This window comes from Gopherus flavomarginatus, chromosome 10 (assembly GCF_025201925.1).
Source record: "Gopherus flavomarginatus isolate rGopFla2 chromosome 10, rGopFla2.mat.asm, whole genome shotgun sequence".
In the NCBI taxonomy this organism is placed as follows: Eukaryota; Metazoa; Chordata; order Testudines; family Testudinidae; genus Gopherus; species Gopherus flavomarginatus.
The window spans coordinates 23,722,712-23,740,916 of NC_066626.1; the positions used below are offsets into that span (position 1 = coordinate 23,722,712).

General features: G+C 42.8%; 1 protein-coding gene across 7 annotated transcripts in view; it reads right to left on the reverse strand.

Moving 5' to 3' along the window:
- SPATS2L (spermatogenesis associated serine rich 2 like) overlaps nucleotides 1-18,205 on the reverse strand; it is a 125,038-nt gene that overhangs the window by 89,112 nt on the left and 17,721 nt on the right. For 4 of the 7 annotated variants that reach the window (XM_050916634.1, XM_050916630.1, XM_050916633.1 and 1 more), the window contains exon 2: nucleotides 7,438-7,514. The exons of the other annotated variants lie outside the window; for them this stretch is intronic. The gene's annotated coding sequence lies outside the window, so the exon portion shown is untranslated. The remainder of the gene's footprint in view (nucleotides 1-7,437; nucleotides 7,515-18,205) is intronic. 7 annotated transcript variants of the gene reach the window in all.

Genomic DNA, 18,205 nt, shown 5'->3' on the forward strand with positions numbered 1-18,205 from the left:
GGCTTCAGCTTTTTTTGTTGTTTCATTTCCTGAGGTAATCGCACAACTTTAATTTTTAACGTACGTTAGTTTAGGAAGGACTTTATCTATCTGGCCTTCTTATAAACACAGGCTTTTCTGTTTCAAAACTAGTGTAGTTCCTCACTGTTAATGTGAAAAACTGCACAAGAGATCAGCCAACAATAGCTGTGTGTTTATAAGTGGTCATAGAATTACACATACTGTACTTTTCTTGTTCAAGCCAAATGGCCACCTTTAGTTCAGACTTCTTCTCCCAAATCCACAAAGTGGAACTCTGACATGCTTTTCTCTCTATGGCCCCAAGTCAGCAAATTGCTTAAGATCATGCTGAAGTTCTACTGAATTCTATGGGACATAAATAAATGCTTAAGTAATTTTCCACATAGGGATGAATTCAAATCTGTGCATTAGTGCTTTTCTGAACTGTGTGCAAATCTCACTGCTATGGGTACCCACACGGCCACACAGTATGCCAAAATTTTTATGGCTGACATAGAAAAACACTTCCTCGGCTCTTATCCCCTATGCCCCTACTCGTGCTACACTGATGACATCTTCATCATCTGGACCCATGGAAAAGAAGCTCTTGAGGAATTCCACCATGATTTCAACAATTTCCATCCCACCATCAACCTCAGCCTGGACCAGTCCACACAAGAGATCCATTTCCAGGACACTATAGTGCTAATAAGCGATGGTCACATAAACACCATCCTATACCGGAAACTTACTGACCGCTATACTTACCTACTACATGCCTCCAGCTTTCATCCAGACCACACCACACAATCCATTGTCTAGGGTCAAGCTCTAAGATACGACCCCATTTGCTCCAACCCCTCAGACAGAGACAAATACCTATAAGATCTCTATCAAGCATTCTTACAACTACAATACCCATCTGCTGAAGTGAAGAAACAGATTGACAGAGCCAGAAGAGTACCCAGAAGTCACCTACTACAGGACAGGCCCAACAAAGAAAGTAAAAGAACGCCAATAGCCATCACCTTCAGCCTCCAACTAAAACATCTCCAGCGCATCATCAAGGATCTACAACCTATCCTGAAGGACGATTCCTCACTCTCACAGATCTTGGGAGACAGGCCAGTCCTCGCTTACAGACAGCCCCCCAACCTGAAGCAAATACTCACCAGCAACTACACACCAAAAACACTAACCCAGGAACCTATCCTTGCAACAAAGCCCATTGCCAACTCTGTCTATATACCTATTCAAGGGACACCATCATAGGATCTAATCACATCAGCCACACTATCAGAGGCTTGATCACCTGCACATCTACCAATGTGATATATGCCATCATGTGCCAGCAATGCCCCTCTGCCATGTACATTGGCCAAACTGGACAGTCTCTATGCAAAAGAATAAATGGACATAAATCAGACATCAAGAATTATAACATTCAAAAACCAGTCGGAGGACACTTCCCTGGTCACTCAATTACAGACCTCAGAGTTGCAATACTGTAACAAAAAAACTTCAAAAAACAGACTCCAATGAAAAACTGCAGAATTGAAATTAATTTGCAAACTGGACACCATTAAATTAGGCTTGAATAAAGACTGGGAGTGGATGGATCATTACACAAAGTAAAACCTACTTCTCCATGCTAATTTTTCCCCTACTATTACTCACACCTTCTTGTCAACTGTTGGAAATGGGCCATCCTGATTATCACTACAAAAGTTTTTCTTTCTCCTGCTGATAATAGCCCACCTTAATTGATTACTTTTGTTATAGTTAGTAAGGCAACACCCATTTTTTGATGTCCTCTGTGTATATATATCTTCCTACTGTATTTTCCACTGCATGCATCCGATGCAGTGGGTTTTAGCTCACAAAAGCTTATGCTCAAATAAATTTGTTAGTCTCTAAGGTGCCACAACTCTTGTTCTTTTTAGTGATATTAATGAGAATCTGAAATGGAGGGAGAACACTGTAGCCAAGAAACCACCATGATGAAGATCCGAGAGCAGAATTTTTACCTACTTGAGATTCTTTTTTAGAGTGACATTCAACTAAAAAATCACCCCAAAACCATTCTGAAATAAAGCAATATACTCATCTTAAATATGTGAGGTAGAGCTTGCCTCCAATATTCACTGTTCCCTACTTCCTATTATTTATCTACCTACTTACATGGCCCCCAGCACCATAGCAACCTATAATTATAGAACATACCCTCACAGGAACCCTGTGAGGTAGATAAGTATTCTTATTCTCATTGTACCAATGGGGAACTGAGGTACAGAGAGATTATATCCAAGGTTTTCAGACTAATGTTTTTGGAAAAAATCTGATTTTCAGAAAGTGCTGAGCATCCACCCTGTGAAAATAAATGCTTCTAAGGTGTGGGCACCCAAACCACTACTCACTTTTTAAAATCTTGGTTTAAGTGATTTATCCAAAATCATATATTGATAGAATCCATTGATTTCAGCAGAGCTACACTTATTTCTACCAGATGAGGACCTGGTCCACAAAGTCTATGGGAGGCTAAGCCAGGAACTGAACCCAGAGCTTCAGAGTCTCAGTTCAGTGCCTTGGCCACAAGACTGCTCTTCTGCTCATGACAGACTTTTCACCTGAGCACACTTCTCAGCCTCAGCAGTGCAACATAAACGTCAAGCCAGACCCTGCTAAGAAGTCTTGCCTCAGTGTGGGGGATGCACTAGATGACCTCTTGAGATCCCTTCCAGCCCAACATTTCTATGATTCTAAGACAGGAACCCAGACTCAGAAATAAAAAGAGTTCTGATTTTACTGAAGACATTATAAGATCTTCCTGTGGGGACTGTGCATGGAGTGGATGTTCAGGAGGGATTTGGATGAGATGAAGGATGGTGGCTTGATTAATTGAAAGAGGGACATCATCCCTTCCATGGGGTAGAAAATGCACAGAGACTGGAGTAGAAAATGTGTGTCTAAATCTCCCATCTGAGAGCACCATAGTGCTCATGAAGTGAAATTCATTAAAAGACCTGCCCAGCTTTCATGATGCAGAAGCTCATACAAACTCATGTGGACCTTTCAGGGTATGTCTGTTAGGAGGAGTAATTCCCAGAGCAGACAGACTCACTCTCACTAGTACTGCTCGAGCTAGCATGCTCAAAATAGCATTGTGGATGATGCTGCATGAACAGAGGCTTAGGTAGCTGCCCGAGTCAAAGTCTGCTTAACCCTCTGGGTCTTAGCTCAGGTGACCAAATCAAGCTGCTGCTGGTGCTACAATGTCCACATTGCTATTTTTAGCATTCCAGCTCGAGCAGAGCTAGCGTGAGTCTATCTACTTATGCTGGGAATCACATTCTAGTTGCAATTTAAACAGCAGGAAAAAGGCAAAAACTGGATTTATAACTCATTCAACACGCGGAGACTAGATATTTCTTTCACACATCTTGACAAGAGCTGAATATGTACTGGAAGAGCACACGGGTTACACACAAAGTCTGTGACAGAGAGGGGATGTGAACCCAGATGCACTGAGTTCCAAGTCAATGTATCAGCCTTGAAGACTATTATTAAACTATTTTTCGCCTCTGTGACCCTTAAAATGTTAAAAACCTATAAACTCCATTGGAATCATGTACTCACAGTTAATCTGGTTTGCTACAGATTTCAGCTCACATTCTCATACATACAGGACAGAAATGGATGGGCTGGTTTCAGACACTGATTAGTAGAAAGAAATCCTTGATATGTTTAAACAAATATATTCTCCAAAGAGATAAAAATATTGGGCTCTGGTTACTTTCGAATTTTTGTGGTTACAGAAATAAACCTTTACAGCATTTTACTTTATAGCTTGATCAAATTCATTTTCTCTCCCTCTAAGTAGCTGCCCTTTTCTATCTTCCTCAAAGGATCATTTTGCACAAAGTACTGGATGAGCTCAGAATATAAATTCAGCATGTCGTTCAGCTGCAAACCGTGATAGACCTTCACGAAACTCAAACACTTAGGAAAAAAGGGACAGGGCAAGGAGTGCGGCAATATAATATGAGCCTAATTACTTCTGGTTTCACCGTAAGGCAATGGTATGGAGCTAACAACTCAAATGAACAGAAATGACACCAAGTGAGAAAGAATACATACAATATAAAAAAATACAAATCAATTTAGTTTCAAAATTCTTCCTACTAGCTGCGGTGCTATGGTGATGGGTGCTTTGCAAACTGCCTGTGCCTAGGTTTCACGGTGATGTGATCTATAAATAAGTGAAATGCCTTGTCACTCCAATTTCTATCCTATACACACACAAAATATAGAAAAGGACAAGATTTTTCATGCAGCTTTACCATGACGACAACTTAACAAACCCACCATAAACCGAAGGTTGTTTAACATTAAATAGAACACTGTGATGAAATTACAAGATACGTACCACTGCCTCCACTGGATGGAATCAGAACTGTGCAACTGACCATACATCTACACAGCAGCTGGGAGGTGCGATTCCCATCTTGGCTACATGTATATGGGCTGGCTCTGTTCAAGCTAATTCCTAAAACAGCAATGTATCTTTGATGGCATAGGGGGTGGCTTGGGCTAGCCACCAAAGTACATCCCAGGGGGTTGGACAGGATTGTACTCAGGAGGTTAGCCCGATCAACTGCCCATGTTGCCATGGCGACACTGGTTCGAGCAGTGCTAGCCCATGCATGACTACCCAAGCTGGGCATTACACCTCTCAGCTCCTTTGTAGACATTCCCTGAGCATCACAAACCCTGTACTGCTAAAAATTAATGGAGATCATCCCTTAGCTCAAGCAGCATGGACCTGTGCTTTTGGAGAAGGAAGATCTGTGTACTATCCCTGCTGCAGCAGTGAAATGCTAAGTAATTGTGATGTGCATCATGGTGACAACTGTGAATCATATCTGTAGCAAAATAATGTGTCCCATCAATTGTACTTAACTTAACCAGAACTCTACTACTTAATAAGAATTCTGGATCATATCACAGACTTGTGCCACTCCTATGAAGAAAATAGCATACATAACAGACAGATGGAGATTACTGTCATTTTGGATGGAAATGCTTCTTTCTAATTTGTGTACATGGCACACAGATGTTGTGGCAATGGGCATATCACAAAATGCCTAAGCTAAACAGATGTAAAGGTGATTCTGGCATTATGTCCTGCTGTTGCACATTTACACTGGGGAGAGGGACAGATCTGATCATTTAGGTGAGTCTGACAGAAATCCGCAATAATAAAAGATGATTTTTCCTGGTGGAGTTGTGGTTTGAAAAGTGACTGGAACTGTTTAAGCTGGTAGTTGCCTCCACACCCACCAAAAAAAAAAAAGAAAAAAAAGGGGGAAAAAAGGGACTTCTCCTTTCTTATAGAACATGTCTCTTAGGATTTAAAAGCTTAGGGCCAGGTTGTGGCCAGTTCTTGCATGAGCACACCAGGTGGAAAGGGATCAAAGAGCTTCTCCACATTAGCCTATGTAGTGTCTGCCTGCTATTACAAGAGTGGAGAGAGAGCTCAGGGCTGGCAACATTAGCACTGCCAAAGGAGCAGAGGATGCAGGGCTACAACTGTGGGGAAGTACATGCTGCATCCTGTTTAAGGGTGATACAGCGACTGTAATCCTTGGAAGCTCCAGAAGGCATAATGCTTCCTGGAGCTCCTGGTAGGGCAGTGAGCAGGCACAACACCCTCAGTTCATGGATTGGGTTTGTTGCTTTTGTATATAAAAGCTTGGAGCAGACATTTACATTTCCTGCATCTGCCTCAGCAATGGGAGTCCAATGACTGGGGGCTGCATTAATGGATTTTTCACAGTCAGCAATGGCACCTGTGGTAGAATATCATTTAAGAACATAAGATCGGCCATACTGGGCCACACCAGAAGTCCATCTAGCCCAGTATCCTGTCTTCCAACAGTGGCTCATGCCAGTCGCCCCAGAGGGAACAAACAAAATAGGCAATCATGAAGTGATCCATCCCCTTTCGCCCATTCCCAGCTTCTGGCAAAGAGAGGTTAGAGACACCATCACTGCACATCCTGGCTAAGAGCCACTGATGGACCTATTCTCCATGAATTTATCTAGTTCTTTTTTTAAACCCTGTTATAGTCCCAGCCTTCAAAACATCCTCTGGCAAAGAGTTCCACACATTGGCTGCACGTTGTGTGAAGAAATACTTTCTTTTGTTTTAAACCAGCTGCCTATTAATTTCATTTGAGGACTCCTTGTTCTTGTGTTAGGAGAAGGAGTAAATAACACTTCTTTATTTACTTTCTCCACATCAGTCATGATTTTATAGACCTCTATCTTAGCCCCCTTAATTATCTCTTTTCCAAGTTGAAAAGTCCCAGTCTTCTTAATCTCTCCTCATATGGAAGCTATTCCATACCCCTAATCATTTTTGTTGTCCTTTTCTGAACCTTTTCCAGTTCCAATATATCTTTTTTGAGATGAGGCGACCACATGTGCATGCGGTATTCAAGATGTGGGTGTTTGATGTTGGAAAACATCAGGACAACACTGATGGTCTAATGGGTCAGTAAAATGAAAAATAAACGGCATGGCAGTAGGATAGAGATAATAATAAAGGAATTGTTATTATTAGCAGATTTCTCTCTCATTGGGCTACTTGTTTATCACATTGATATATCAAGGGCCATACAACATTCCTACATCTCTCATTTGTAGGAGTTAATGGGATGATTAGACCAGCAATCATCCTATGCACTTGTGCATGCAAATTCAGGCTCTGTGCAGACACTAAGGGTCTGTATACACTAGGAAAATACATCATGTTAGAACATTTGCTAACTGACATTTTAAACGTGACTTAAGGTACAAATTTCAAAAGTGATTTAGGAGCCTAAGAGCTATTCTCAATGGTGGCTTGAGGCAATTAGGTGCTATGGGTCACTTCTGAATACAGAATGTAGAGGCTTTTGACAATTTAATGCTTCGCCCTTAGTGTGGACAAGGATAATTGTATTTTAAAACATGTCAACTGGCCTCGGTTAACATTACGGTCCCCCCACCACCAACCAAACTTATGGCTAAGCATGACCAGCCAACATACTTAGCCCATAGTGTGGACAAGGACAATCATGTTTAAGTCATGTTCAATATTGTGTTAACTAACATGTTTTCTAACACGATGGACTTTCCTAGCATAGACATACCCTGAGTTCTTATTATCAGATGTGCTGAGCACCATCTACAACAGAAGTCGGCAGACATAGCAGGTGTTCAGCATGTCTGAAAATCAGTCTCTAAATTCATAGCTTTGTAAAAAATAGATGACAGTAAGTAATTAGCAGTAGAGGATGATGTGAATGTGGAGTCAAGAGTCTCAGAGATTAGTTATCTATAACACTATGTAAACTGTAAGGTGGTTAGTGAGAAAAAAATCAGGTGTCTCACCAAACTGAATGGCTCCAGTTTCTTTCCCTCGTTTTCTAGATAATCCAGTTGGCTGTATCTTCTACAACAGTTGTAAACTACAAGAAGAATTATAAGTTATACTGTTTCTGCTTACTGTTCTGGCTCTCTTGTCACAGGTGGGTTTTTCTTGAGCAAATCTCAAAACCTGATTGCACTTGCCATCCAACCCCTTATGCAGACACACACAGTGCCTAAACTGTGGTATGCTGAGCCACGTTGGCAGTTTGCCAAGAGCCCACAGCTCTTCCCAATTTGCATATAAATGTACACAAGAAGTTTCTCAAAATCAAATGTACGCAACCACAATTTGTCTGTACTTGTACACCCATTGACGGATAAATTGAAATGGATTTCCTGCACTGTTAATGAAAACCTGTACTTCATCAGCTTCATCCTTCCCCTGGAGTTAGAGGGGAGGGCAGTCCTGGGCTAGAGTTTGGGACTTCATTGCCCACACTCCAGACATCTTTGATTGTACTGTGATTATACTGGTCCGATCACCACTTGAGTCAGATACTCATACCCTTGTCATGACTTGCGCTGGAACAGCCATTTCAGCAGAGATAGCACATTCTGCTCACTGGCCTCTTAATTAGCCCTTAATTCTCGAACTTCCTGAAGGGCAGACAGCCTTTCACAAATCTAGCTGTGTCTTCCTGGACTCATTTTTCCTTTGATAATATGTAATACTCACTCTTTATTACAGAATGGGAATATACGACTGTTCTCATATTCCACCCTTTTTATACACAGGAAACAATCCATTTTTCACAAAGGCCCCAGAGTACTACAGTAGGACATGAGTCCCACCTAAGCCGCAGCTTTTCTTTCAAAGCAGGATGCAAAGTTAATTTCTCCAGCAAACAAAATAGCATGGTTCTCACTGAGTTACTGCCCCTGCAAAGATTTTCTGCAGGTTAAGTTGGAAGGGTCTTTTACAATCTAAACACATACTTTGCATGGTTAGCTGAATCTTAGATCACAATTACATTCAAAGTCTAGTGGAGGAGTGGAATGCTTCAGAGACTGATGCTTCACTGAGGAAATACGGAAGTCGTTAAGCTTGTTACAGTGTAATAAAGCTCTTCAGGAGTCAGATTGTGCATGGTAGGCACTGAGTATTAGGGGAGCCACACAGAGACTCCAGGCCCACAAGGGGAGTGTGCCTATTTCTGTAGCCCTGAGAAGGGTGCAGAATGCTCCACTTTGTGCCTCCAGAAAGCTCTGGGAGGAGTATGAGAGGGGGCAAATGCTATGGCCCCACCTCCCCTCTGCCACTTTGGTGCTGGGAGGGAATAGTCCGGGCCTCCACTCAAGGAACATGGATGGAGGTGGGGAGAATGGAGAAGGTTCCTTGTGTCCTCTTCCTCATTTGAGTGCCTGAATGGAGCCCTGACACAATCTGAGTCCAAACAGACATACCTAAAGGTTTACTAGACTAGAGATTCACAGTCAGCATATGTAACTTCTCTTTGCCATTCTACTGATTGGCATATACTGTGCTGGTTATTTTAGTACTCGTCTTACACAGAGGGTAATAGTGCACAATTACAGGCACTGTACGTTGGAAGATTTGGGTATGTCTACACTGCACACTCCTTTCAATGAGCGTACAGTACATACACTGCACGGCCCCTAGCAGAGGTATAAATAGCAGTGCAGAAAGTGGGGCATTGCTTACATGTGTACAGACACGCCTGAACCCCCAGGGTATATACCCTACATGGCGCTCAACGTGCCCAAGCAGTGCCTCCCCCATTTATACTACTATTTTTAGCAGTGCAGCGACCCACTGCTGGAGTCTTTCCCACCGCAGGACAGACTTTGGCAGCAGCGAAAGGCTCAAGCAGCGGAGAGGCAGCAGGGAAAGACTCTGGCAGCTCCCTGTTGCCCAGCCTTTCTCTGTTGCTTTCTCCCTGCCAGAGCCTTTTATTGCCACTTGTAGCTACACACCACAGTATTGTTTGTCACTGCAGTGAGTAGCTACACGCTACACGGCACCACTAGTGGCGTCCAGTGTAGACATAGCCCCAGAGTCATATCAATGGTTCTGTAGTCATGGTTGTAAGACATTTTATATTCTAAGCCCCGGTTTTGATTCCCTCTCCCTCCTAACCCTAAATCTGTGGGGGGGGGGGGAGAAGGGGAGGAAGGCTCCTCTCAGTCTAAATATTGCTTACTCTAAGGTCAGGAGAATGTTTGTGGAAAATTCAAAATAAATCCAACAAGCCATCAGACAAGTTCCTTGACTTAGAAAAATGAATGGGTCTGTCTATTCAGCCAATTGTTCTCACTGTCTTTTTCCTATTGTATTTCAGGAATGGTTTGGGTTAGAAAGTTACAAATAATCTCATGTGCTTGTTCTCAAGGAGCGCTCATGAATGCACAGGATTCATGAAGTGATTCAAGTCAGAATTTCAACTGTTGTCCCTTGAGGTTTCTCACAGAAGTGGGCTATTTGTAAATTAGAGGACTAGTACAAAAATAATTCAAAGTCACGAATCTCCTTATCTTCTGGACTCACATCGCTTTAAAATTGTGAACGTGATTTTAAACCAAAAAGCTAGATACCATATTTAAAGTTTGCACAAAAGTAAAGTTTTATAGATATTGGAAAAATTTTCTCCCTGAACGACACCACATACACCTCCACCCCACTATAACGTGACCCAATATAACACGGGTTCACGTATAGCTAAGTAGCAGCAGGGCTCTGGCAGCACTTTAAAGGATCCAGGGCTCCGGCTGCTGCGAGGAGCCCTGGGCCCTTTAAATCACTGTGGGGGCCCTGCTGCCACTACCTCAGGGCTGCGACAGTAGGGCTCAGGCAGCACTTTAAAGGGCCCAGGCTCCTCGCAGTGGCTGGAGCATGGAGCTCTTTAAATCACCACTGGAGCCCTGCTGCCACTACCCCGGAGCTGCAGCAGCGGGGCTTGCCAGTGATTTAAAGGGCCCGGGACTCCAGCTGCTGCAGGGACCCCCAGGCCCTTTAAATCTCGCAGGAGCCCTGCCACCCCTACCCCGGGTCTGCAGCAGCAGGGCTCCACTGGCAATTTAAAGGGCCAGGGCTCCCTGCAGCGGCTGGAGCCCAGAGCTCTTTAAATCACCGCCAGGGCCCTGCCCCCGCTACTCCGGGGCTGCAGCAGCGGGGCTTGCCGGCGATTTAAAGGGTCCAGCACTCTGGCTGCTGCAGGGAGTCCAGGGCCCTTTAAATCACCACTGGAGCCCTGCCGCCCCTACCCCGGGGCTGTGGCAGCAGGGCTCCACCAGCAATGTAAAGGGCCTGGGGCTCCCCACAGCGGCTGGAGCCCGAAGCTCTTTAAATCACCACCGGAGCCCTGCTGCCCCTACCCCAATATAACGGGGTTTCAGCTATAACGTGGTAGGGATTTTTGGCTCTCCATGACCATGTTATAGTGGGGTAGAGGTGTATGCAAAGTTTGACAAAATGAGATGTATTCCTCTGAAAAATAAATAGGATTCATATGAGACTTTTCTCCCTAATATAACTACCTTCCTGACTCACCATTTTGTTCTCTCTAAATGTTCAATGGCAGATAATCAAAGAGAACACTATACAAGAAATGATGACTGGAGGAAGAAGAGAGGAAGTCAAGAGTAAAGGTACAACACTTAAAAGGGAAGCTTATTTCATTTTTATTATCAAAGAAAATGGTGTAGCTTTAGTATGAAAATGTTTTAGGCAACTTCCCATCATAAAGAAAGATCAAATTTAGAAGTGACTTCACATTTTCAAACCGAAAAAGACTCTACAGTAGGAATATGCTCTTTTACTCTCTAGGAAAGAATGGAAGCTTTAAACATAGTAGCAAATTTATAGTTAATGCTTGGAGGACATATCCTGCACTCACAAAGAGCCCAGTGCCAGCAGCAGCCTTGAAAATCCTCTCTCGCTGTTCTCTACACCTCTTCTGGCCACCAAAGTGCAGAAGTGACCTTTGGGGAGCTGCACTGTAGTCCCTCACATGATGTTCCCACCTCCTGCTTTGAATGCATCGGAGAGGGCTAGAGAGGTTGTAGCCAGCAATTTGTTGTAAACATGGCTTTCATAGATTCTAAGGCCATTGCAAACATCTAGTCTGACCTCCTGTATAATATAGGCCACAGAACTCCCCCAAAATAATTCTGCTACTATCTGCTCAATGCCCATGGAGCTTTTAAGGCAAGATGCAGTGCTGTCCTAAAGCCACATGCACAGTAAAAAGAACAGGGAGATGGCTGGATAGAAGAGAAGAGGCAGATCTAGACCTTATTGATGGCCAGACACAGTGAGGACAGAAGTGGAGGCTCATGGCTCTCTCTATTTTTAAGCATCACTTCCTTCTGGGAAGTTTGATACCACATCTGTGACCTCACCCAATACACAGAAGAAACTATCGGTGCTATTGGTCATGTAGGCCACAGATAGAGGTTCTGCAGGGCAGAGCAAGTGAGGTTTTGTTTATGATTTTGAGTGCCAGTAGAAGAGGATGGCTCATCCAGTCAGCAGGACGTGGGGCATAGATAGCATGGCTCCATATTCTCCCTAGTTGTCAAGCCTATGTATAATTGGCACTAACACTTGGTTATAACCCAGAGGAAGGCTGTCATGGAGTTCAGGATAGGGGAGTTGAGAATAAGTCTGTCTTGAGACTGGGAAGATGGAAGAAAGTATTTGACTGGAGAGCCAGAGTGCTTTCATAGGGGGAAAGCTCAGGTGGATTGTTGCCCATTAGTCAGAGCCTGCCATTATTATTTCAATTTATTACAGTTCTTTAGACTATGTCTCTATAATATATATAATTTTAAAGGGAAAATAATATAGAGACATAGTCATTACACACACACACAAAAATCAAGACCAGATGCCTTTCCAAATGGTGTGCTCTAGTGCAACCAGAAGTTATGGGTTTGTGCAGGAATCACATGGTGAAATTCTATGGCCTGTATTATGCTGGAGGTCAGATGAGATGGTCACACTGGTCCCTATAAATCTACAAAATTGAACACCCAGGAGACCCTTCTTTGTGGGTACTCACTGTCATGGGGAAGCAGGTGAGTTCTGGTGAACGAAGGACCTGATACTGACAGAGATAATGAGCACCTGCAACTTCTGATGTAGTCAACAGGAACAGGAGATGCTCAGCATCTATCAGGACTGGGCTCCAAATCAATGGCCAGACTCTCATTGCCTTCAGTACGAGCACCCTGTAAATTTGTGCTCAGGATGTATTTACTACTAATCCAGAATGAGTGACTGTTGATCCAGTGAGGTGCAGGGTGCTTTCAGCTCCCATTAAAGACAACAGGAGAAGAAGAAGAAGAAGAGAGTCAGCATCCTGCAGGATCTCACCCTCTGAGGACAGATCATGCAGGGGTTTATAATGAACATTTTTCCTTACTGTAAGAGGGGAGTAAGGGGATTTACTGAGCACCAGAACTGTAATCATCCTCTATCCACTACTAAACCAAAATGATAAGCTCTGCACCTGACTCAGGCAACTGGACTTCAGTACTGAGAAACAACTGCATAAAGCTTGCAGGATTTGACTAGCTCTTACAAACAAGCCAGAATTTTGCCTAGCGGGAAACATCTATATTCAGTACTGATCCATACTGGAATTATGATAAATAAAGAACAATTTACAATCAGGCAACATTCTGACTTCCTTTTGCCAGCATGTTTTAAAATGCAGGAGACCTGTTGGAAAGAAAAGGCAAATTATTCTGTATGATCCTTTAGCAAAGAGCACGCCATGCAATCAGGCACATAGTTGACACTGTTTCAGGTCCATCATGAAATAACAGTTAGAAGAATAAACGTGCAGCAACATGTTTACTATGACATGTAGCTCTTCAAGGGCATGAATGCTAAGAGTCCAGTTCTGCTATCTTATACTCAACCTCCCACTGACTGACCAGAAGTTCTCTATGAATTAGGACTTCAGGACTGGGCCCCAAACTCATTCAAAAGTGCCATGTGTCTAAAAAACACAAACATCCTGTAAACACTCTTTTCCCCCATCCCAGTATTTAGTCAGTATCTCATTCCTTTTTCTCTGCGGATTTGGTGCCAGTATTTTTTTCTTCTCAGGGTATTTAGGACCCAATCCAACTCCTGATGACACCATTGGGACTTGGATTGGACCCTTAGCAGGGACATCTGTGAGCCACATGACAACAGAAGTTCACCATTACATGGTTAAGCACTTAATATTTAACAGTAAATCATTCTTAAAACTCCACTGTAAAATCCTGGAACCACTGGAAGCTCCAAGATCGTTAAAAGGATGAATTGTAGATTCTGCTGTAGTACAAGACCTCAGAAAATTGATATTAGATAAAACAAATTCTACCTACTTCACAAGCTCCTATAGTATCATACTTCCAACACCTAGGAGTAAATTTTTTCATGACTGTGATGTTTACTTGCTATCTAAAAGCAGTTTAGCCTGTTTTCTGTTTGTTGCAGAAAATACAGCCAGGGTTTTTTTTCTGGCATCCATTACAGGTGTATTATTAATAACCCGATGGGACAGACTAATTCCCCATCTCTCCCAGATGCATGTAAATCACTCTTTTTCTCCTCATCAAGAAATCTGGTCATGTATTGAGCTTCCAGAGAAGCAGCATTCTTTGGCAAATTTTTTCAAAATAAAACCATGTATAAATCATATCAATGCATGCACTATCACATGTCTTAGAGCAGTTACCTCTTGCAGCCTACTTGCAGAGTACTGTTTGAAACAGGGCTACATTAACGTGTACTAGGGAACTTTTAGTGCAAGCCAGCAGGGTCCACATGGGCCAGTTAGTATACAACACACTTGCCTACACTAGAATTTACCCCCCTCTAATGTGGACTATGGCATTGTGTAGACAAGCCCTAGGTAAGTGTCTACACTGTGTTCATATTGGTGATGCCTACACACCATATGGCTGAATCAAGATCTGCTAACTTGATCCGAGGTGAGAATTTCTGCAAAGAATACAGAAGACCACACTTCTGAATGGTTCCGTCTAATACTGTGAAGTTACATTTATTAATATTTGTAAAGTGCTTTGAGATGTTGGGGTGGAGGCTACATAAAATGGCACAGTATCATTAATAATTACTGTTACTATCCCAAATATGCCAGAGCACATCCACAGCAGTTAAAGCATATACATCTCCCTCCCTGCTCCAATACACATATACTCACCCCCTTCCAGGGGTATGGCTTTATCAGTAACTAAAATAATAAAGCAAAACTCATTTTAAGTTTCCAGCTGTGGCTGCCTCAGAAAGACACTCCACTCTTTTTACATGGTGATTGGGAGGTAACTAGAGCCACCTCCCAGTATGAACCAGCACAGTTTGTATCTTTATGTAGGATTCCAGTACCTGAATTCAGAGTGTGTCAGCAGAGGAGCCTAGTAAGCTGCAAAGAGGCCTAGAAACTGCTTCTACACACAGATAATATAATATATTGGAAAATATATCTTGAAAGAAAGCTTATCTTACTACCCCAATGCAGTACTTGAGGCAAAAAGAGAAGGCCATTACAGAAGCTGCGAGAATGAATGGTTTGGTTTTGTTTGGATCTGTACAAGTAGCCCAGCCCATAAATAGAAATCAGTATTTACATTTACTCTACTTTCTCTGAAAGTTGTGGAATTGACTGTAATCAAGCAACACCACAGAGCCTTGGAGAGCTAGTTAAGACAACCCTTGGGTAACCATATTAGCCACCCAGTGCTCCATGCTGAGAGGTGCAGTGTGCCCCCAATTCTTACTGACATCACAGAGAGCTGAGGGTACACAGCACCTTTCAGGATCAGGCCCTAATTCTTTTAATCTATAGGTCTGGTTTAAATCCCAATATGTCAAGTGTGGCCAGATAAATGTCAAGAGAAGTGTCATGGTTCACAGTTAAAATGGATTTCTATGACCTATGTTAAAAAAACGCTCCACGGTGTAATTAGAAAATCCCTAGAATGGGCCCATATAAATTTTATTGAATGTGTTAACTTGCACGGAATGTAATCTAATAATTATTTTAAATTATTTCTAAGAAAGGATCATCAAAAAAAGTTAAAGTGTGTTCCAACAAATACCCGCAGTGGCATTATTCTGGGCACAAACTGTCACCCCATCCATTTCTAGCAAGCCAGAACAATCAAGCATTTTACATCTACTATGATTAAGAACTGGAGGTATCCGATTCATGGTTAACAATGCAATTGCAACTATTTTCAACTGGCAAGTCCTCCACTTAATCTATCCTTGGCCTCCCAACAGAATAAGAGGAGTTTCTGAAGTAAGTTTTATTTCGTATCTTTCCCAAGTGGAACCAGTTGTGCCCAGGGCCGGCTCTAGCCATTTCTCCACCCCAAGCACGGCGGCACGCCACGGGGGGCACTCTGCCGCTCACTGGTCCCACGGCTCCGGTGGAGCTCCTGCAGGCGTCCCTGCGGAGGGTCCGCTGGTCCCGCGGCTCCGGTGGACCTCCCGTAGGCGTGCCTGTGGATGCTCCACCGGAGTCGCGGGACCAGCGGACACTCCGCAGGCACGCCTGAGGGAGGTCCACCAGAGCAACCTGCCACCCTCCCGGCAACCAGCAGAGTGCCCCCCTCAGCATGCTGCCCCAAGCACGCGCTTGGCGTGCTGGGGCCTCGAGCCGGCCCTGGTTGTGCCCCCACTCTGTTGGTCGGAAAGGGCTGCCAGAATTTACATACTGACTTTGTCAGTTGCCCAAACAACAAACTAGAGATTTCCTTAACAATTATCCCAATAGGCTTTTTTGTTTGTTTGTTTTAAAATCACTCCACTGTACCTTAAACAGTATGGCAGGCAAAGTCAGAAGATCCTTTGATGTCAGGATACAACTTTATAAACAGTGATTTTCCTTTTTTTAAAGATAAAATGAATTACTAATCAAAACAAACGCTAAACAGAAAACGTATGTCTGAACATGTAAAGTGTTTTAACTAAGCATTAGCTGGAATTTTAGGAGACAAAGCAAAGTGTGTATCACAAGTACAACAAAAATGTGTGAGGCAAAAGATACTAACACATTATATACTGAGTTTGTGGTGCAATTTAGCAGAGGGAAATACAGCAGCTAAATGTAATGGGCATATATATGTTGTTAAAAAACCCTCAAAGATATAGAAAATATAACAGATATGGTGAGTACTGGATAGCTGAGGGGACTGGCAATCCGATTCACAGCTTTGGCTCTCCTAGTCACCATTTTAAAACCAAGCCAAGTCTGTAGGGACAAAAAATCATATTGTTCAATCTTTTCAATACAGTCCCCAATGGACAAGTAGACACATACTGAAAAGTCACCCCTAGCAACACCGGTCCTTCCATGTCACACTGAGATGCACGGACAGGGTGGTTTGGGGAATTTGTACTGCGGCAGCCTTTGCTGTGCTTGTTCTGCTGGTCAAGAGGAGACTTCAGACCCCATGGATGTCAAGTCAGCACCTTCCATCCGCACTAAGTTCTCCTATATAATTGCATAATCAGGCACAAAGCCTAATGGAGCAGACAATCTCTCCCAGGGCGTGCAGGGGGAGGGGAATTATCGCTGTACACCATCCACAGGAGTGGTGCATATTATTTCCAACAATACACCAGCTTGGGTCCATGGGCCCGTGTAGTGGAGAATGGGGCATGGCCTCACCCCTATCTGGGTGATGTGTTCTCTGGAAGGAGGCATAACTGAGCATTCTCAGAGACTGCTGTTGTGATCTGCCCTTGCACACCTTCCCATTCCATGCACTCATGCAAAGGCAGATCACTGTTTGCTCACTGTATTTTTTTCTGTATAGTGTGTTTCTGTGCTTGGGTTTTTATATCATGAAGCTCTCTGGGTTACAAATTTTCCCTCTGATATAAAGCCCTGAGCATACTGGTCTTTATTAAACACTCCATTTAGAAGACAAAAAAACTCTCATTCTTGCATACAAATTCTAAGAATGGGGTTGTAATGGAACTGTGTGATGTTTGTATAGAGAAATGATACTGAATTCAATTTACACATGTAACGATAGCATTAGACTGATGTTTGTCATACAGAGAAGGAGCAAAATTACCAGAGAGACCTTCAGTTGACGTAATCATGCGTGTAATGAGAAAATTCATTCCCATGTGGTCACTATTTCACATCACAAAAGGAATCACACGTAGCTCTCTAAATCCAAAGAGAGAAGGCTCTATGAAATAATAATTTGTGCATTAAAGCAGCAATTTCATGAGAATTATAAACAAATAAAGTTGGGAGCAAACTTTAACTTTGGAATTTACCATTTCTTTTGATGTTCTTCAAGCTTTTTTTGCCTGGTAGTAAGTAGAATCACTGTTCTCACTCTTCCACAAATGGCATTGGTTGGACAACATATGTATTTGAAGGGAAACAGAATGAAAAAATAAATTCTTTTTTAAAATTGTGAGTTTGGATGACATCGAGCTAAATTCATCTACTTCGTTGTAAATCTGGAGTTATTCCAATAAAATCACATTTACCTCAGTCTAAAGGAGACCTGAATTTGGCCCAGGGTCTGCAAACCAGTACCTTTTACACTAGTAATTTATTCAGAATTTAAGCATTTATTTATTTTTTTAGGAACACGTATATTTACTGCTGTGCCCAGCAACTGACATATGACTTGGCACTTCTGTTCTGCGTGGCTTTGATCCAGCAATGTGCACATATCCACATGACATATTCTGCATATTTTATGGTATGCTAAAAAA